We start from the raw sequence: 21,604 nt of genomic DNA on the forward strand, positions 1-21,604 counted from the left end.
ACACCCCATTTGGGAATGGGCTGTCTTTGTTATGTTAATGAGGCAGGATTAGTGTAAGGTGTGTTTTGAGTTAATCTCTTTTGAGATATAAAAGAGATTAAACAAGCAAGCCAGCAAGCAGAAATGGGGGAAGACAGATGCCAAACCACATGGTGATCTCCAAAAAAAAAAAAAAAACTTGTTGCTGTTGAGTCGATTCCAATTCATAGCGACCCTGTAGGACAGAATAGAACTGCCCCATAGGTTTTCCAAGGAGCGGCTGGTGGATTCAAACTGCCAGTGTTTTGGTTATCAGCTGAGCTCTTAACCACTGTGTCACCATGGCTCCTGGAGATCTCTAAGGAACTAGGAAACAGAAGCTGAAGAGACAAGGACCCTCCCACAGAGCCAACAGAGACAGAAAGAATTTGCCTAGAGCCAGTGCCCTGAATTCGGACTTGTAGCCTCCTAAACTATAAGAAAATACATTATTTTTGTTAAAGCCATCCACTTGTAGTATTTCTGTTATAGCAGCCCTAGCTAAGACAGGCACCAAATGACAATATGACCCAAATGGCTTAAATGAACTACATGTAATCTGACATGAAGCAGAAAATTGGGTACAGACAGTAGCATTCTATTATAAAATAGAATTGGTATATACAAAACTGGACCTAAGTCCAGGGCACAAGTAAAATACCCAAGCAGATGGCTCAGGCTCCCATGGTACCTGCTCCTACTGCTTCACTGCCTTTTCCTCCACACACGTCTTTGGCCTTATAACCAGGTAGTGGCGGAGGACTGTGCTGGGAGGGTCATTTCCAAGAGGCCTGGAATTAGCCTGAGCTGTTTAGCAGAAGTATCTGCATGGCACTGTCCCTTGGTCAAGGAATGAAACATAAGGTTTAATAGTGTTTCTTTATAACCATGGCTCCAAGGACTTTCAGGGAAGTTTCTACAAGTTGTCAGTATTGTTTATTGATTGCAGTGTGATTAGTGATTTGAGCCTGGTCCCGTGGAGGGCTCTGGCTTGATAGAATGGTGAAATAATCTGCTCAGAGACAACACCCTGCAAGATTGGGGTGCTGTCCCACAAGATACAGTATATGCCTTAAATGAGTGGCCAATGTATGGCACCACCTTCCCCACAGGCAGGATGAGTGGCTCCAAGAACAAATGGATAGAGGTGGAATGCCCCCTTTCACTATTATAGCTAATAACTCACCAGAAAATGTTTGCTTCCCTTCACCACAATCTTGAGATAGTGAATTGGAGGTCTTGGTGCCCGGAAAAGAAAAGTTGTTACTAGGAAACACAGCCATGGTTGTGATGAATTGGAAAGTATCCCCTGCTCATTTGGAGCTCCACGTGCCACTAATACAACAGGCAAAGAAAGGGGTTACAGTAGTGGGTGGAGTGATTGATCCTGATTACCAAGGTGAAATTGGATTGCTACTGCTAAATAGGAGCAAGAAGAACAGTATGTGGAAGCAGCAGCATCACTGGAGCACACCTTAGTCCAGTAATCCTGGTCAATGGAAAACTGTAGTAACCCAAAACATAAACAGCAACCAAGGACTCAGAGCTTGCAAAAATGAAGATCTGACTTGCCCACCAGGTCAACAGCCCTGTCCAGAAAGGTGAATATAGAATGGATGGTGGAAGAAAGCAACTATGATTACCTGCTTAGGTCTTGTGATCAGCCTTACAGGTAGGGACTGTCGCCCTCCATTTCATGAAACTTAATTGCTTCTTTTTCTCTTTCTTTTTCCCATTATATGAGAGACATCAGTGATTTTAGCTGGGAGTATGACTGACTGACATCATTCCACAATGATACAATAGCTGGCGGGACTTTAAGTATCACCTGTGTTAGGGAGACAAGCTTTTCACCTGGATGCTGAGGGGCAAAAGGGGTGGACTGTGCTGTTGACCTTTTGGTTGCCCCTCCAGATCTACTCCACTGTCCTCTCTGCCCTGACCTCTGCCCTAGGAGGCTGACCTTCATGGTCCACATTGATGGGTTCCTGTGCCTCTGGCATCCAGGTAAAGTCCCAGCAGAGATCAGAGGGAGAGAAGAGAGTGCAGTCAGGGTATTTATTTCCTCCCTATAAGCTGGCTATGTCCCTCAACAACAGATCACTTCTCTCACTGTTGCCACTCAATACAACTCGCTCCCTGTGGGTGCCAGTAACTATTTCCTCCCTCATCCCTTCAAGCCTAGTGGTGGCAATGGCTGGCTGCTGCTAAACTCTGGTTTACTATGCTATCTGTGTGGTTCCCTGACACCCACTTCTGTGTAAATAGTCTCTTTCATAAATCCACCTTCCTCAAATTATCCTATTTGGAATGTGCCATCTGTTCCCTGTTGGAAGTCTAACTGATACAGTGGGTTTTATGCCAAGATTACTCTGCTAGTGATTTCATATCTGAACTTCAAGTTGTGGTGTCCTAGAATTTCCACCCTCAAATAGGTGTAATTTTGAGGGGACTCTTGGGAATGTTTGCTCCCATGACAGGCAAGACGGTGAAATAAGACAATCTAATCATCTAGCACGGTGCCTGGCAGAGAGGGACTCAATATGCTATAAGAATCCCTCCTACCTCCCACTTCTCTGTCCCCCTCTTCAGTGCACCAGACTGTACTGCAAACAAGGCTGTGGCATGCTGCTAGTGGGGTTCGACATCTTTTGTGTTCCTGTAACTGAACCCCCGACTCCACGGAAGAAAAACCTGGAGATCTACTCCTGTAAAGATTATAGCCTAGAAAACTCTTTGGGGCAGATCTGCTCTGTCACATGGGGTTGCTATGAGTCAAAATTGATTTGACAGCACCTAACGACAATAATACATAATAGTTATTTGAGGTAGGGAGGGGTTAAACCAGGGTAACTTTTCCAAAAACGACTATTTTGTTGAAGACCTGCTCAATTCTTAAAGTTTTTCTTTTGAATGCATCTCTCCACTTTAAAAAAAGTGATTTATTGATGTAAAATTGACATAACATAAAAGCAACCATTTTAAGTGAACAAGAATTAACGCCTTTGAATTGTGCTGTTAGCAAAGAATATTGAATATACCATGGACTGCCAAAAGAACGAAAAAATCTGTCTTGGAAGAAGTACAGCCAGAATCCTCCTTAGAAGCAAAGATGGCAAGAGTACGTCTCACATACTTTGGACATGTTATCAGAAGAACCAGTACCTGGAGGAGGACGTCATGCTTGGTAAAGTAAAAAGACAGCGAAAAAGAGGAAGACCCTCAAGGAAATGGATTGACCCAGTGGCTGCAACAATGGGCTCAAGCATAACAATGATTGTGAGGATGGTGCAAGACTGGGCAGTGTTTCGTTCTGTTGTACATAGGGTAGCTATGAGTTAGAACTGACTCGATGGCACCTAACAACAACAACAATGTTGTGTAACCATCACCTCTATCTAGTTCGAAAACATTTTCATCACCCCAAAGTAAAATCCCTTACCCATTAAGTAGTTTCTCCCCCATCCTCCCTTTCCTCACTTCTTGGTAACCACCAATCTGTGTTCTGTCTTTATGGATTTATCTATTCTGGATATTTCAGGTAAATGGAATCATACAATATATAATCTTCTGAGTCTGGCTTCTTTCACTTAGTATAGTGGTCTTGAGGATCATCCACTTTGTAGCATGTATCAGTACCTGATTCCTTTTTAATGACTGAATAATACTGCATTGTATGCATATACCACAATTTGCTTATTCTTTCATCCACTGATGGATACTGGGATGTTTCCACCTTTTGACTGCTGTGAATAGTGATGCTATTCAGATATATTACTTATCTGAAATATTTTCTTCCACTCTATAAGCTATCCCTTTGCTTTCCTGATAGCGTCCTTTGATGCCAAAAGTTTTTAATTTTGGTGGCATCCAATTTACTCTTTTTTTTCTGTTGCTCATGCTTTTGGTATCATGTCTAAGGATCCATTGCCAAATTCAAGGTCATGAAAATTTACCCCTATGTTTTCTTCTGAGTTTTACGATTTTAGTTTTTATATTTAGGTCGTTGATCCATTTTTGAGTTAATTTTGTATATGTGTGTGAGGTAGGGGTCAACTTCTTTCTTTTACTTGTGGATATCCATTGTCCCAGCACCATTTATTGAAGAGACTGTTCTTTCACCATTGAATGACCTTGACACTCTTGTCAGTCATCAATTGGCCATAGATGTATGGGTTAATTTCTGGACTTTCAATCCTATTCCATTGCTTTATATATTTATCCTTATACTAATACCACTCTGTTTTGATGACTATAGCTTTGTAGTAAGTTTTGAAATCAGGAAGTGTAAGTCCTTCAATTGTGTTCTTTTTCAAGAATGTTCTGACTATTCATCAGTTCTTAAGTGTTAATACACTTACAAGAGAAAAGAAGGGAAAATTTCTAATTTAATAAGTTTGGAAACAAACTAACAAACAAAACTGGACTGTAAGCAATGCAAACCTAGTCACTGGCAAGCAGGAGCAGACTTACTGTGAAGTTAAGGAAGTTTGAACCTCAGGTCCCCTCACTTGCATGGAGTCTTCAAAGGCCCTGCAACTAATTACATATTTATAATTTGATTCATTTTTTAATATAGGGCCCCCCCAAATTGTATAGGTTTCAGGCCCCATAAAACCTGGATCCATTCTGTTAACATGTTTTTGCATTTGGCCTCTTCTCTGGAACACAATGTGATTGTGTCTGGGGGTACATTGAAGACCTATTTGCCTGCCAGCTCACACCATTAGGATTCACATGCATTCTGTATTAATACAAACAAAATGAAGGCCTCAGGTAGATATGTGCTGTGCTCTTGACAGCAGCAAGAATGCAGCCTTTGCCACCTTGTCTTTCTGTTTACCCACAACCAGGATAATTGAGTGCATGGGTCTATAGCCGGCAAACTCTTCACCAGCTTCAACAGGGGCAGGATAAGCCACCAGAAGAGCACACGTTCCAGAACATGGGCAATCATTTGACTTCCAAGTCTGAATTAGTACAACAACGATTACGTTACTTCTAACCACTGCTGCTTCACTTTATGGCATTGGACTTGTTCTCCACTACACAGTGCCAGGGACCCAGGCCCCAGCTCTTTATTACTCAAACTGAATGTCATCTAATTCATATCAAAAGCTGAATATATTGTGAATCTTTTGATCCTGCAATTCAATATCTAGGAATTTATTCTAAGGAAATAATACTGACTGTGCATAAAGACATAAGTTCAAAGACATTCTCTGCAGCATTGCTTGTAATAAGAAAAAAAAGGAATAAATTTACGTGCTTAGTGATAGAGAATTGGTTAAATAAATTATAACACATCCATATAATAGAAAGCTGTGAAGCACTAACATCCTTTTGTTGTTGTGAGGTGCTATCAAGTCATTTCTGACTTATAGCAACCTTTTGTACAACAGAATGAAACACCACCTGGTCCTGAGCCATCCTCACAATTGTTGCTATGTCTGAGCCCATTGTTGCAGTCACTGTGTCAATCCAGCTCGCTAAGGATCTTCCTCTTTTTCACTGACCCTCTACTAAGCATGATGTCCTTCTCCAGGAACTGATCCCTTCTGATAACATATCCAAATTAAGTGAAATGAAGTCTCACCATCCTTGCTTCTAAGGAGCATTCTGACTGTACTTCTTCCAAGACAGATTTGTTCATTCTTCTGGCAGTCCATGGTATATTCAATATTTTTTGCCAGCACCATAATTCAAAGGCATCAGTTCTTCATTGGTCTTCCCTATTCATTGTACAGCTTTGGCATGCATGTGAGACGATTGAAAATACCATGGCTTGGGTCAGGCACACCTTAGTCTTCAAGGTGACATCTTTGCTTTTCAACACTTTAAAGAGGTCTTTTGCAGCAGATTTGCCCATTGCAATATGTCATTTGATTTCTTGACTGCTGCTTCCATGGCTGTTGATTGCAGATCCAAGTAAAATGAAATCCTTGACAGCTTCAGTCTTTTCTCCATTTATCATGATGTTGCTTATTGATCCATTTGTGAGGATTTTTGTTTTCTTTATGTTGAGGTGCAATCCATACTGAAGGCTATAGTCTTTGATCTTCATCAGTAAGTGTTTCAAGTCCTAGTCACTTTCAGCAAGCAAGGTTGTGTCATCTGCATAACCCAGGTTGTTAATGAGTCTTCCTCCAATCCTGGTGCCATCTTCTTCATATAGTCCAGCTTCTCGGATTATTTGCTCAGCATACAGATTGAATATTTGGTGAAAGGATATAACCCTGACGCATGCCTTTCCTGACTTTAAACCATGCAGCATCCCCTTGTTCTATTCAAAGGACTGCCTCTTGGTCTATGTACAGGTTCCTCACGAGCACAATTAAGTGTTCTGGAATTCCTATTCTTCTCAATGTTGTCCATAATTTGTTATGATCCATACATTTGAATGCTTTTGCATAGTTAATAAAACACAAGTAAACATCTTTCTGGTATTCTCTGCTTTCAGCCAACATCCATCTGACATCAGCAATGATATTCCTTGTTCCACATCCTCTTCGGAATCCAGCTTGAGTTTCTGCTGTTTCCCTGTCAATGTACTGCTGCAACTGCTTTTGAATGATCTTCAGCAAAATTTTACTTGCGTGTGATAGTAATGATATTTTTCTATAATTTCCACATTCTGTTGGATCACATTTCTTTGGAATGGGCACAAGCATGGATCTCTTCCAGTCAGTTGGCCAGGTACCTGTCCTCCAAGTTTCTTGGCATAGACGAGTGAAAACCTCCAGCGTGGCATCCGTTTGTTGAAACACCTGAATTGGTATTCTGTCAATTCTTGGAGCCTTGTTTTTCCCCATGCCTTCAGTGCAGCTTGGGCTTCTTCTGTATCATCTGTTCTTGATCATATGCTACAGCCTGAAATGGTTGAACATCAACCAACTCTTACTGGTACAATGACTCTGTGTATTCCTTCCATCTTCTTTTGAGGTTTGCTGCGTCGTTCAAAATTTTCCCCATAGAGTCCTTCAATATTGCAACTTGAGGCTTGAATTTTTTCTTCAGTTCTTTCAACCTGAGAAATGCTGAGCATGTTCTTCCCTTTGGTTTTCTAACTCCACATCTTTGCTCATCTCATTATACTTTACTTTGTCTTCGTGAGTCTCCCTTTGAAATCTTCTGTTCAGCTCTTTTACTTCATCATTTCTTCCTTTTGCATTAGCTACTCTACTTTCAAGAGCAAGTTTCAGTGTCTCTTCTGACATCCATTTTGCTTTTTTCTTTCTTGTCTTTTTAATGACCTCTTGTTTTCTTCATGTATGATGTCCTCGATGTCATTCCACAACTTGTCTGGTCTTCGGCCATTAGTGTACAATGTGTTAAATCTATTCTTGAGATGGTCTCTAAATTCAGGTGGAATATACTCAAGGTCATATTTTGGCTCTCATGGACTTGCTCTAATTTTCTTCAGCTTCAACTTGAACTAGCATATGAGCAATTAATGGTGTGTTCCCTAGTCGGCCCCTTGCCTTGTTCTGCCTGATGATATTGAGCTTCTCCATCGTCTCTTTCCACAGATGTAGTCAATTTGATTCCTGTGTTTTCCATCTGGCTAGGTCCACATGTATAGTCGCCATTTTTATGTTGTTGAAAAAAGATATTTGCAGTTAAGAGTTCACTGGTCTTGCAAAATTCTATCATGCAATTTCTGGCATCATTTCTATCACCAAGGCCATATTTTCCAACTATTGATCCTTCTTCTTTGTTTTCAACTTTCACATTCCAAACACCAGTAATTATCAACGCATCTTGATTGCATGTTTGATCACTTTCAGACTGCAGAAGTAGGTAAAAATTTTCAATTTCCTCATCTTTGGCCTTAGTGATTGATGTGTAAATTTGAATAATAGTCATATTAACTGGTTTTCCTGTAGGCATATGGATATTATCCTATCACCGACAGTGTTGTACTTCAGGATAGATCTTGAAATGTTCTTTTTGACGATGAATGTGATGCTATTGCTCTTCAATTTGTCATTCCTGGCATAGTAGACCATATGATTTTCCAATTCAAAATGGCCAATACCAGTCCATCTCAGCTCACTAATGCCTAGGATATCAATCTTCAAGTGTTCCATTTCATTTTTTGACAACTTCCAGTTTTCCTAGATTCATACTTCATACATTCCACATTTCTGATTATTAATGGATGTTTGCAGCTGTTTCTTCTCATTTTGAATCATGCCACATCAGTAAATGAAGGTCCCAAAGGTGCTAGTCAAGCCACGTCATTAAGCTCAACTCTATTTTCAGGAGGCAGCTCTTCCCTAGTCATATTTTGAGTGTCTTTCAACCTGAGGGGCTCATCTTCTGGCATTATACCAGACAATGTTCCACTGCTATTCATAAGGTTTTCACTGGCCAATTTTTTCAGTAGATTACCAAGTCCTTCTTCCTAGTCTGTCTTAGTCTAGAAGCTCCATTGAAACCTGTCCACTATGGGTGACCCTGCTATTAGTCGAAATACTGGTAGTGTAACTGCCAACATCACAGTAACACACAAGCTACCACAGTACGACAAAGTGACAGATAAGTGGTAGCTAAAAGTCTGAATTAAGGGCACAAGCTCCCAGGGGATGCTTTCTCTCTGTGTTGGTTCCGGGGAAGGTCATTGTCATCAATCTTCCCCTAGTCTAGGAGGTTCTCAGCATAGGGACCCTGGGTCAAAAAAACACCCTCCACTCCCGATACTTCTTTCTGGGTGGCATGAGGTCCCCTACTAACATCCTACTAACATGGAAAGATAAACATGTTGTGGTATACAGACCCTAGGGTGGCCACCATGATTCCCACTCCCTGGTGTTCGCACCCTGTATAATCCCCTCCCCTTGAGTGTGAGCAGGACCTGTGACTGGCTTCATAGACATTGGAATATGACAAAGGTGAAAGGATTTTGCAAATGTAATTAAGTTCCCAAATCAGTTGATCATGAGTTCATCAAAAGGGAGATTATCCTGAGTGAGTGTAAAAATGGCATAGTGGATGCGTCTGGCCTTCTCTACCTTCACAAAGAGGAAGGAGAATCCAGATCAACAGGCCAAGGCTGATTCCTATGAGGTGGAGGTCAGACATACCTCCTCTCATCAGCCCTTTTTACCAATTCTGACACCATCTGTCCCTCCCACGGTGCACTCTACTTCTCTGCTGAGTTTGAAAATTCATTGCAATGGCCACACAGAACTCACAGAAAATACTCATGATTATGAGGTTTATATAACAGGTTACAGTTCAGGTTCAGGAATGTTCAGGGTACAGTTCTTCGATCAGGACAGCCTCTTCTCAGCTGCGCTTACAGGCAGGATTCTCCCTGGCCCTTGGCCCCTTGGCCCCTTGGCCCCTTGGCCCCTTGGCCTGGTGTCTGCCCTGCTTGGTTAAGTGTTACAAAGCTCTTTTAGCTCTGCTGATAAGTGCCCAGAGGCATCCTATTCCACCAGCAAGCCTCCTGCCTGAAGGCACTCAGCTTTCTTGCTCCATGGGCCAGGAAGCCTACCATGCCATCTCCTGCTGGTCTCCTGGATCTGCTGCCGACCTTTCTCTTCTGCTGCTTCTCACCATCTCCAGTGTAACAGCTCTCCCTCTCTGTCTTCCATGTTACAGTTCCTACTTTTTTTCTCTCAGTGTCTCCCTTTAAGCCTAGCGGATGGCAAAACTGACCAATCCTCTCATTAGGGTTCCATACACCCCGTTTGCACAGTCCCATCCAGTCATTTGGTGGGAGTTACAAAGTGTATGGCAAGAAGGGCCATATTAAGTAATTCACTGCAACACAGTGGGCCTGAATTAATCAGGCAGTGTTATAGATTGAATTGTTCCCCCCTAAAATGTGTGTCAGCTTGGTTAGGCCATGATTCCAGTATTATGTGATTGTCCTGTATTTTGCGATCTAATGTAATTATCTTCTGTGTTGTAGATTCTAAACTCTATGATGTTAATGGAGGCCTGGTGGTGCAGAGGTTAAGTGATATGGCTGCTAATCAGAAGGTCGGCAGTTCAAATCCACCAGCCACTCCTTGGAAACCCTATGGGGCAGTTCTTCTCTGTCTTACAGGGTCGCTATTGGTCAGAATTAACTCAGTGGCAATGAACTTTTTATTTTTTATGACGTTACTAAGGCAGGATTAGAGGCAGTTATGTTAATGAGGTAGGACACAATCTACAGGATTGGGTTGTATCTTGAGTCAATCTCTTTTGAGATATAAAAGACAGAAGTTAGCAGAGAAGAGAGGACTTCCTACCCTCAAGAAAGAAGAGTCAGGAATGGAGACATCCTTTGGAGCGGGGGTCCCTGTACTGAGAAACTCCTAGACCAGGGGAAGATTGATGACCAGGACCTTTCGCCAGAGCCAACAGACAGAAAAAGCCTTCTCCTGGAGCTGGTGCCTTGAATTTGAACTTTTAGCCTCCTAGACTGTGAGAGAATAAATTTCTCTTTGTTAAAGCCATCCACTTGTGATATTTCTGTTATAGCAGCACTAGATAACTAAGACAGGTAGTAAGTTTTAAAGTGGGTTTAGGCCTCCCTAAGAGTCAGAGACTTTCTCCCCATTGCTGGCCTTGAAGAAGTATAACTTACACTTTGTGAGAGGCCTGTGGAGGGAGCCATGTGACAAGGAATGATGAGTGGATTCTAGGAGCTGAGAACAGCCCCTTGCTGACAGCTAGCAAGAAAATGGGACTTCAGGGTAAGGAGATAAATTCTGCCAACAAGCTAAGGAAGCTTGAAAGTGAATATTTCTCCAGTAGAACCCCGGCCAACACCTGGATTGCTACCTGGTGAGACCCCAAAGCAGAGAATCCAGCTGAGCTGTGCCCAAACTTCTGACCTATGTAATTTGTGAGATAATAAATGGATATTGTTTTAAGCCATTAGGTTTGTGGTTATTTCTTACACAGTGATAGAAGGTTGTGGTATCCTCAAATTTATGACCTCAAAACGGGAGTAGTAATATGTCATATAGTTAGGTGGAAATGATGACTAACCAGAGATATGAAAACAAGGTGGACTTGAAATGCTGGGTGACAATATGTCAACATAGGGGTCAGACCAGAATTAAAGTGCCTCCAAGGCCTTTCATCTTCAGGGGACAATAGAGTTTCCGACTAACTTTACTTATTTATTTTTAAAGATTTTTTTGTGCTTTAGGTGAAGATTTACAGAGAAAAATAGTTTCCCATCAACAATTTGTACACAGAATGTTCCAAGACTGGTTGCAGTCCTCTCAATGTGTCAGCACTCGCCCCATTTCTGCCCTGGGTTCCCCATTACCTTTCCTCCAATTTTCCTACCCTTTCCTGCCTTCTTATCTTTCTTTTGGGCAGATTCTGCCCTTTTGGTGTCATATAATTAACTGTTTTAAGGAGCTCGTTCCTCTCAGGAGTTATTGTTTATTTGTAGGTCTGTCTATTGTTTGGCTGAAAGGTGGTCTCTGGGAATGTCTTCAGTTCCATGTTAGAAAGGTGTCTTAGGGCCATAGTCTCAGGGGTTCCTCCAGTCTCTATCAGGCCAGTAACTTGGGACTTTTTTTATGGATTTTTTTGTTCTACATTTTCTTCTATTGTGATCCTGGCCAGAGTGGTCAGTAGTGGTAGCCAGACACCATCAAGTTCCTCTGTTCTCAGGGTCAGGTAGGCTGTGGTTCATGTGGTCCATTAGTCCTTTAGATTGATTGCTCCCTTGAGTCTTCAGTTTTCTCCACTCTCCTTTGCTCCGGCCAGGATGAGACCAATAGCTGTATCTTAGCTGGCTGCTCGCAAGCTTTTAAGACCCCAGAGGCTACTCACCAAAGTAGGACGTAGAACATTGTCTTTACGAACTATGTTATGCCGATTAAAGTAGATGTCCTGAGTCTGTGATCCTCAGCCTTCAAGCCTAGTAATTTCACCCTATGAGGTATATGGTTATGTTGAGGAAATTCCCATGACTATGCCCCTTGTGTGTTCTATTGTCTATATTAATATACATGTAGCATCTACAAATGTGTGTGTAGTAATATTCACAACCCAACCTATGTCTGCAGGTGAGTGTACTCCCTTGCACTCTCTCACTCCTCTTTAGTATACCTCTCTACCTATATATCCATTCATAGATTATTATTTGTTAATACTATTGTTGCAGGGTTGTCTATGTCATGGTAATTACTGTGATTGCCCTTTATTCTTACGTTCCTCCCAGGGCCTTCCTTTGCCTTGGTCCTGTTGTGCTGATTTCCCACCTATTGTTAATGTCTTTCCCTTCACCAATATTAAAACATGTCTTTTTTCTAGTCGGTGATTTTCCCTCCCTTCCCCTTCCATCCCTGGTAACCATCAAAGAATTTTCTTTTTTGTTTGTATGTGTGTGTGTGTGTGTGTAACCCTTTTATTGATTTTTTTATAGTAGTGGTCTCATACAATATTTGTCTTTTTGTGATGGACTTATTTTACTCAGCATGATGTCCTCCAAGTTCGTCCACGTTGTGAGATGTTTCATGGGTTCATCATTGTTCTTTATCGTTGCTTAGTATTCCACTATGTGTATGTACCACAGTTTATCCATTCATTCGCTGATGGGCACTTAGGTTGTTTTCATCTCTTTGCTATTGTGAATAGTGCTGCAATGAACATGGGAGTGCGTATGTCTATCTGTGTGAAGGCTGTTATTTCCCTGGGGTATATACTTAGGAGTGGGATTGCTGGATCATATGGTATTTCTATTTCTAGATTTTTAAGGAAGTGCCACACCATTTTCCATAGTGGTTGTACCATTTTACATTCCCAACATCAGTGTATAAGAGTTCCAGTCTCCCCACAACCTCACCAGCATTTGTTGTTTTCTGTTTGTCTGATTAGTGCCATTATTCTTGGGGTGAGATGGTATTTAAATGAATTATTTCTTTTATAAGGATCAGCACAAAGCTGGTTCCTATGAGGTGGAGGTTAAAGATGTCCCAAATGTCCAAATTTTCCAAACAGATGTACCACTCCACCATCTCTAACATCAATTACTCTCTCTCTCTGCAGTACTCTCCCTCCCATCTTTGGGTTCTCTAATTCTGCAATGTCTCACAGAACTCACAAACCGTATAAAGGAAATAGCTCACGTGGTTGCAGAGGCTGGCAACTCCCAAATCTGTGAGTCAGGCGTAGGCTTCTCCCAACCCACATGGCTCAAGGGCCGACAAACACAAACCAGCAGTTCAGACCACAGGCTGCTGGCTCACAAGGCTGCAGAAGCTGGTGAACCAGGTCAGACGATAGGCTGCCAGCCCATGGGGGTGTGAAGGCCAGCAAATCCCAGAATCAGCAGGTCGGATGGCAGGCCTCTGGCTCAAGTCCCTAGAACAAGAGTTCAATCAATCATGAACCGGAGGCGGGACCCCAATGCAGAGAGAGAGCCCCACCAGGGCACACACATTATACCTTAAATGCAGGCCATACCCCGGGGAAAGGCATAACTTAAGAGTGGAACTGGAGTCATGCCCTCCTACAAGGCTGTGACCCAAGACACATCCCACACCAATCCTGCCTCATCAACATGCAGCAGTCAGGATCCACAAAACATAAAATGGAAAACAACCATACAATATTGGGAATCATGGCCTAGCCAAGTTGGCACACAACCCCAACAATCACAGGTTTCATATACCTTATTTGCATATTCCGCTCAATCATTGTGTGTAAGTCACAAAGACCATGGCTAGAAGGGCCATATTAAGTACTTCTTTACACTGCAGTATCTTACTGTAGTTTTGATTTGCATCTCTTTGCTGGCCAATGACCCCGAGCATTTCTTCATGTGTTTGTTTGCTGCCTGAATGACTTCTTTGGTGAAGTACCTATTCATATCTTTTGCTCATTTTTAAATTGGATTGTTTGTCTTTTTATTGTTGAGGTGTTGAAGTTTTCTATGGATTTTAGAGATTAGAGCCTTGTCGGATAGGTAGTAGCCAAAAAATTTTTCACAGTCCATAGGTTCTGTTTTTACTCTTTTGGAGAAGTCTTTCGTTGAGCATAGGTGTTTAATTTTAGGAACTCCCATTTATCTAGTTTATCTTCTGCTATTTGTGCATTTTTAATTATGTATGATATGCTATTTTTTCTTCCATGATCCTTATAGTTTTAGGTTTTACATGTAGATGTTTGATCCATTTTGAGTTGGTTTTTGTGTATGGGCTGAGGTATGGGTCCTGTTTCATTTTTCTACAGATAAATATCTAGTTTTGCCAGCACCATTTGTTAAAGAGACTGTCTTTTCTCCATTTAGCGGACTTCGGCCCTTTATCAAATCTGATTAACTTTAGACTCTGTAAGTCAATGTGCATGTGAAAAATGCAGAAGTAAGTACTAGAGAACAGGACTAAAATATAACTTCCAAACTAATAAAGCAAATGAATGAATGTGTGAGCGAATGAATGAATGAATCAATAAACTAGAGAAAGTATAATAAAAAAAGACTCAGTAAATTCAATAGAAGTAAGAAACAAAGGAAGGGATATAAAAGAAAAAACTATGAGGAAATTAAGAAGCACAAAATAAGATGGTAAAAATAAGTCAAAATAATAATACCAAAACAAATTTAAATTTCTTAAACTTACAAAAGACTTTGATTCTCATGTTAGATCCGTGTATTAACATGGTTAAATCTCAGAAAAGTACCAACACTCCCCCCTCAAAAAAATCGCCAAATGATATGCTATAATACCCTGTAGTGAGTGTTTGAAAGCATGCAAAGCAATATTATGCATAGTCTGTAGGTGCATACATATGCAGCAGAAGTATAAAAACATGAGTGGGAAGGATAAACAGCAAATTCAGGAGAGTTGGGGAGGTGAGAATAGGAAAGGGTATACAGGATATTTCAGTTGGTCTTATTTTTCAGGTCTTCAAAACCAAAAACTAAAGAAAATATGACAAAGCTAGGTGGTAGGCACAATTAAGTTTCTTATCATCTAAACTTTTTCAACTTGCTGTGAGTATTTCCTAATGTAAAGAACAAGATGTTATGCCTGGTATCTGGGAGTCAAGACGTGTCCAGCTGTCCCTGTGTGAACATGCACACTGATGGTCTGTCTTTAGACACTCCATTCTAAGAATACGTTCCTTGCCTTGTGAGGGCCACCTGCCGTGCGAGGGCCACCTGCCATGCCTCCGAGAGTTTGGGGTTGTCCTCCACAAGTCTGGAGCAGAACCTGTATGTGTTCCCATCTCCCCTGAATGTTCTGCCTTCAGAAGACCCTTCCTGACCTACCCTTTCCAGGTTGTCCAAACACCACCATAATTGCAAGAGTCCTCTGGAATGGGAGGTAGAGGTAGAGAAACTGTTGAGGAATCCAAGCTATTATAGAGGCCTTCCCAGGAGTTATCATCCCTAAACCAGTTGTCCTCAAGTGGATTCTGACTCATGGCAACCCAATGTGTGTCAGAGTAGAACTGTACTCCATAGGGTTTTCGGTGGCTGATTTGTTTTGGAAGTAGATCTCCAGGCCTTTCTTCAAAGTCTCCTCTGGGTTGACTTGAACTGCTTCTCAGGGGCTCCTATCGTTGGTAAAGGCCGCCTTTTATGGGGAGATTCAGAGCCTTGGTGGCTCAGTGGTTAAGAGCTCAGGCTGCTAACCAAAGGGTTGGCAGTTTGAATCCACCAACTGCTCCTTGGAAACCCTATGGGACGGTTGTACTGTGTCCTATAGTGTTGCTATGAGTTGGAAACAACTCGATGGCAACGGGTTTGAGTTTTTTTTTTTGTTTTGGTTTCTGGAAGTGTTGTTTTCAGTCGACAGTCACACATTATCTTTGCTGCACTGCGTGTGGACAGGCTTCCAGGAGCTGTTTGCACAAAAGCACTGAGGCAAAGTCCACGGGTCTGGTATCGGTTTCCATGGACAAGGCATCAACTTACAGAGCCTCCTCCTATTCCATGAGGAATGACTGAGACCCCGCCTCCTCATCCTCCAGCCCCACCTGACACACATAGGTTTGCTCCACTGGCGTTTCCACGTTTCTGACAAGGGTCTCCATTCCCCTTGGCTGAGCTGAAGGCATCTGGGGCAAGGCCTCCTCTGAGATCCTGGTCTCTCTTTGCTCTCATGCAAATAGTTCAGCCAAGAGGATAATTTGGACTCCATCCAGACTCGGGTGAGGCCTCACAGAACAAGCAAAGTCATATTCTGTTGCTTTGAGACCTATTTTGGCTATTTTGACCACCAGAGTTATTCCTGGCCTTTGACCGAGGAAGTAATGCCTATGTAACCCCCACTACTCTACCTCAGGCCACAGATATAGGTCATACCAGGTTCAGAGCAGGAAAGACACTGAAGGAGCAGCTTTGTGGTGATTGGCTGTTAAGGATGTTCTCCTAGGGAGACCTGACAATACCTTAAACAAACCTCTGGAGCCCTCTAGAATTGTTGTCAGATATGTGATCCAAGGAGTCACAGGGTGGTGCAAAAGGTTAATGCACTCAGCTGATAGCAAAAAGGTTGGAAGTTCAGGTCCACCCAGAGGCACCTCGAAAGAAAGACCAGGTGATCTACTTCTGAAAAATCAACACTTGAAAACTCCTGTGGAGCACAGTTCTACTCTGATACACACGGGGTCGCCATGCATTGAAATCAACGTGATGGCAACTGGCTACGTGATCTAAGGCTTGCACAGGGGAGTGGAGGGAACAATCCTTCTCAGGTCACCTCATCTGCTGAAATGGAGTCAGCTGGGACTTCTCTTACCATTAAAAAAACAGGTGCTACCCTTGGTTGACTCTCTGCATTCCTAAAATATATCATCTCTAATTCTTACAACAACACTGTAAGAGAGATATTTTTATCCTCACTTTGCAAATGAGGAAACTGAGGCCCAAAGAGGTAAAATAATTTGTCTGCAGTCGTGGAGGCCAAATGTGGCAGAAGCAGGATTCCAAGCAGGGCCCTGTCTCTAAGAGCTACACTCCGGGGGCGGCCTGCGCCTCACTGGCCAAGGCTCCAAGGGGGAAGGGAGCTTGCAGATCCCCGGGCTCTGTGGCTCAACACAGGTGCTTCTTGAACCCCTGAGTTCCTGTAGGCGCAGCACTGATTGAGGAAAGTGAGTGGGAGGTGTGAGACCATAGTAGTTTCACAATCATGAAGGACTGGCATATTGAAGATGAGCTTGTTCCTTGTCTGCCCTTTTACTTATTTATTTTTTAACTCCTTCTTACCACAACAGAAACGAGTAATCTGCAGGTGTACAGCTATTCTAAGAGCAAGGCTCCATGCTGCTTCGTGCTAGAGTTCCTCAGAGCAGACAGAGCCTGGCCTCACCCTCCTGCATTGCCTCTCCAGGCCCCGGTCCAGTCTCAGGTGCTTTGTCCCCTCCTGTCCAAGTGGGCCAAACCAAGCAGGCAAATGGACTCTTTTTGTTTTGTTTTATTTTAATTATTTTGTTATGAAAGATAGCATAATGCAGGAAAATGTGTCAAACACATATGGCAGCGTATAGTAAAGCATTTGACATTGCCCAAAAAGAAGTGTTTCCCCTTAGCTTCCGGGAGCCAATCTCTAAGCCTTTGGAAAGTCATGCCTGATAGGGGTGTCTGCTTAGATCAGGGCTGGCCACACCAGATAGTCTAGCAATGTGATTTAGGACGGGGGCTTTGGGTTGCGTGGTAATGGCTCGACCTCCAGAGGGGCTGGAGACTGAGGTCAGCCACATGGACAGTCAAGAGTGCCTATGTGATGGAGCCCCAATAAAAACTCTGGACACCAAGGCTTAGGGGAGCTTCCCTGGTTGGCAATACTCCGTGCCTGCTGTCACACATCATTCCCATGAAAAGTAATGCTGTCCATGACTTCACCAGGAGAGGACAACTGGAAGCTCTGCATTTGGAACTTCCCTTGTCTCTGCCCCGTGCTCCTCCTTCCCTTGGCTAATTCTAATCAGTATTCTTTCCCTGCAATAAACAAAACCATAAGCACAACAGCTTTAAGTGAGTTCTGTGAGCACTTCTAGTGAATTATCAAACCTGAGGGTCATCTTGCAGGCTGTGCTCCCTCTAACATTGCAGTCATTTTAATAGATAATTGCAAAGCTTACATCTTGTAATTAGGTCATAAAATAGAATGTTGCCAGCACCCCAGAAGGTGGAAGTATTATTTTTCAGTGGACAGTTACACACCATCTTGATCTCATCTCATTGCCTCCAGGAGCTGTTTGCACAAAAGCTAAGAGGTCTGGGATCTGGGATTGGTTTCTACTGACAAGGCGGTGAGGAAGGTGGTCAGTGTAGTGCTCAGCATCACCTGCCAGAGGCTCCTCCGTTCCATGAGGAATGCCCAAGACCCCACCTCCTCTCTCCACCCCCATCTGAGACCCATGTGTTTGCTCTACTCACGTGGATGATCGCAGTTTACAGTCCCCATATGCATCCCTAAGCAGTGTAGTTAAGTTTTGCCTCTTTCGAACTGGTATGATTGGAATCATACTCTATATTTGTAAAACTCATCCATGTAACTATATGTAGCTTTGTCTGTTTATTTCTATTGCTGTATAGTATTCTGCTGTGTGGATATAAGATTTCTTTATTCATGGGCGTTTGTTTCCAGTTTTTGCAGTTATGCACAATGGTGCTATGGCTATTCACGTAACAGCGATTCTCGGTATACACGTGTAGAGTTGTTAGGGTACAAACCCAGGAGCAAAACTGCTGGATCCTAGAGGAGGCTTGTTTTCAACTTATTAAAAAAAAAAAAAAAGAAGGTTGAATAATTTTCCAAAGGCTTACCTCCAACTCAAATTTTTAAAAATGTCCGATTATTTTCCAAAGTAATTGTACCAAATTACACTCCTACCAGCAGCATTTGAGAATTCTCTTTGCTCCATATTCTCGTGAACACTTGAATTATCAGACTTCTGAATTTTATTGCTAATCTGGAGGTATGTGATGTTACTTGTAATGGTTTTAATACTTATTTCCAAAATTTTTAATGAGATCAAGTACCCTTTTTTACCCTATTTACTGACCATTTCCTCTTTTGTGAAGTTCCTACTAAGTTTTTTGACTATTTTCCTATGGGGTTAGCTCTCTGTTTCTTATTGTTGTGTAGGAGCTCTCTCTCGCTGAAAATATATATAGTCTATCTGACTAATATGAATATTAGTCCTTTGTTAGTTATTTGTGTTAACAGATCTCTTTGTCTGTTTTGTCACTTATCTTTTCACCCTCTTCCTGAATGCTGGTGTGAGATCGACCCCTCACACTCAGGGCTGGACCAAGGCTAGGCCAGGCGGGCAGGAGTACTACAATGTTACTGAGACGTGACGACATCCCAGAAGTGTCATAGGAGTGAAGGGAAACGGACTGAGCAGAAAGCCTCTCAGGAAGAGCTCAGAGATGCTCAGAAGAAGGGTCTGTTAGAGATTACATTTATCTGTGACAGGAGAGTCCTCGGGTGGTGCAAATGGTTAACTCATTTGGCTGCTAACCAAAAGGTTGGAGGTACCACTCCACTCAGAGGCACCTCGAAAGAAAGGCCTGACAATTTACTTCCAAAAGATCAGCCATTGAAAACCCTATGGGACACAGTTCTACTCTAACACACATGGAGCCACCATAAGTCAGAATCAACTCGATGGCAACTGGTTACTGGTGGTAAGTGACAGAAAATGAGTGGCTTAAACAACTAAAGAGTTTTTCTCATATAGCAGGCATCCAGGGCTGATGTGACTCAGAAGTGCCTTCCAGGACTCTTTCCATCTTTCTGCTCTGTCAGCTTACGCATGTGGTTTCAGCCTCAGGTTTACCGCCTCATGGTTGCAAGTAGCTTCTGCAGTTCTAAGCATCTTGTCTGTGTCCAAGACAGGAAGAAGGGGGAAGGGCAAAGGGCAAAAAGTAAAGCCATCTGAGTCTTTCCCCTTTTAAAGAACTTTCCCAGAAGCCTCTTCCAGTGACTTCCCGTATATCTCATTTGCCAGAACTGGGGCCCTGGTCAGTCCTCGCTGCAAGGGAGCCTGGGAAACTCACTGGTGGTGCAGTGGTTAAGAGTTCAGCTGCTAACCAAAAGGTCTTCAGTTCAAATCCACCAACCACTCCTTGGAAACTCTATGGGGCCATTCTACTCTGTCCTGTAGGGTCATTATGAGTAGGAATCGACTTGATGGCAACATTTGTTTGTTGTTTTTTTTTAAGAAAAAGCTGAGCTGTGTCTCCTGTGCCCCCTCTCAGCCCTCCTCCCTCCCACAGCCTGCAGCTTCACCTCAAAATCAAAGACAAATAAATATTTTCATGTGTTTAGTGTTTCCCACTGATGATGTACCTGCTCGTAAATGTATTCAGAAAGACTGTGCAGACCACTAAGTAGTGAGACTTGAGTAAGGACATCCAAGAAAAGTCAGGGCACAGACTCATGGACCAATCCCAAGTCAAGAACTATATTCTTTTGGGCTGAGGCAGTGATCAGTTCCAGAGAAAAACAAACAGGATATTATGCTAATTGACTATTGACATTTATTCTGTGGATTTTTTTTGTCAAAGTGTGAAAGTATTGTTTTTGATTTGTAAGAGATCTCTACGTATTAAGAATATCAAATATACATAGTATATCAGTTTAACCAAAAAAACCGTTGCTGTCAAGTCTTCTCTGACTCAGGGACCATGACACTAGATTTGAACGGTACTGCATAAAATTTTCAATGGCTGATTTTTCTAGAAGTAGCTCACCAAGCCTTTCTTCCAAGGCATCTCTAGGTGGATACGAACCACCAATCTTTCAATTAGCAGTTGTGCTTGTTGATCGTTTGTACCACCTAGGGACTCCATATCACTTTGAAGGGTCACCAAATTACTGAGCGTCAACGTTCAGGCTAAGATCTCATTCAAGGAGAGGACCCTGAACCTTCAGGGAGAAGGGGAGACTCTCTGCCTAAGGCAGAGGTCCCCAGGCTGTGGAAAATTCCACTGCCTCAAGCAGCTTGCTTGGCCTGCCTGGTAACTTTGTATTAAAATCCTAGTTCCTTTGCTTGGCCCGGCCCGTAAAACTGGCAGTGCATGAAGTTATATGTTGTTCTAGGGTAAAAACATCATGAAGTTTAGTAAAGCAAAAAGAAAGATTTTATTCGACATATGTTTAAAGAGGCAAAAGTGGGAAAATGGACAAGCATGCTGCTAGAGCCATGTCTGTCCAAGTCCAAGCAATATTACAGAATAAGCAGAAGTGGGAAAACGGACAAGCATGCTGCCACAGCCGTGTCTGCCCGAGTCTGAGGAACATTACAGAGTCATCAGTCTATGTTAACATTACAAATGGGCAAAACCATTGAAAGCGTCACCTTTTCACAGACTGGCTAGAAACTGTGATCCTACATTTTGAATTGTCTTTCTTAACAATCACTGGTACAGGTTTCAGTCAGTAGGGTCTTCATTGGTCCAACAAATCTTACTATTCACTAAATGCTAACAGAAAAAGATACAAGTGGAAAGTATGTGGGTTTTTATGCTCTGTTTATGATTGGTTTATGTGAAAGTTTCCCTAAAAGATGTTTTCCAAGATTGTCCTAGCTATTGTCTTTATACCTCAGACCCCAGTTGATGTGTCCTTGTAGTCCTTGGGAGTCCAGCTCCAGCTGGGTC

Source organism: Trichechus manatus, unplaced genomic scaffold (assembly GCF_000243295.1).
Source record: "Trichechus manatus latirostris isolate Lorelei unplaced genomic scaffold, TriManLat1.0 scaffold00143, whole genome shotgun sequence".
Taxonomy (NCBI): domain Eukaryota; kingdom Metazoa; phylum Chordata; class Mammalia; order Sirenia; family Trichechidae; genus Trichechus; species Trichechus manatus.